General features: G+C 47.9%; 1 pseudogene; it reads right to left on the bottom strand.

Moving 5' to 3' along the window:
• Positions 1-683: 683 nt before the first annotated feature.
• LOC126238424 (5S ribosomal RNA) lies at positions 684-801 on the bottom strand (annotated as a pseudogene).
• Positions 802-1,081: the final 280 nt, after the last annotated feature.

Below are 1,081 nucleotides of genomic sequence, written 5' to 3'. Positions count from 1 at the left end.
AAGTTAGGTTTATTAAACACCTATTGGGAAACGCCTCCAGTTGGACTAAGTACTAACAACCAGAATAATTTACAGTTACAGAACTGTACCAGATTGGTTAATCATAAGCAGATAAAATACAATAATAAAAACTGTAGCAGTAAAATAAAAGAGCTAAAATCCTTTGTCGAAAGAAACTTTAAGATTTAAAATCCGAAAAAGAGGTATACTCCGCAAATAAGTATCACGTAATGAAATGGACCCATCTGATACGTAAATGCGACCTGCCACAAATCCGACGCCTTACACCAAATAACTCTCAGATTAGAGCATTAAATAAAGAAACAAATTCAGCAGTTTTATAGGAGTGCACTCACAACTTTCCTGTCTTTAAACGGAAGTGGGATCAATAACCAGAAGTCTGATACGGAACCAGGAGTGCACTAGAAAAAACAACCAGAAAACTACCGAACTAAACAGTCACAGTACTGGTATAACTCCTCCCGAACAGGCCATGAAGGCCCAACGGTACCGACCTGCCGCCGTTTCATCCTCAGGCCACAGGGGTCACTGGATGCGGATATGGAGGGGCAAGTGGTCAGCACACCACTCTCCCGGCCATACGTCAGTTTCCGAGACGGGGCCGCTACCTCTCAATGAAGTAGCTCCTCAGTATGCCTCACAAGGGCTGAGTGCAACTCGCTAACCAACAGCGCTTGGCAGACCGGATGGTCACCCATCCAAGTGCTAGCCCAGCCCAACAGCGCTTAACTTCGATGATCTGACGGGAACCGGTGTTACCACCGCGGCAAGGCCGTTGGCACAGTACTGGTATAGGAAATGGTAATTATAGGTGTGGTAACTGATTACGTTGACTCACTCCAGACACATCCGTACAACGCTCCACGGACGATAGCTTGGAGTCGACCCACAACTTCAACACAGCGGCGGTCCGCCGTCCCTAGTCGGTCGCTGAAGCACAGAACGCGCTCCTTCCCTCGGTACGCGCCCGACACTTGGAAGGGTTTGCAGCCTTCTTCAGCCGAGGTAATAATGGCTCGCAACCCAGGAACCCGTCTGAGTGACTCTTTCTGGTATCGCT

This window comes from Schistocerca nitens, chromosome 2, assembly GCF_023898315.1.
Source record: "Schistocerca nitens isolate TAMUIC-IGC-003100 chromosome 2, iqSchNite1.1, whole genome shotgun sequence".
NCBI classification, from domain to species: Eukaryota; Metazoa; Arthropoda; class Insecta; order Orthoptera; family Acrididae; genus Schistocerca; species Schistocerca nitens.
The sequence above is the reverse complement of the archived record's forward strand: the minus strand, read 5'-3'. Positions and strand labels throughout refer to the sequence as shown.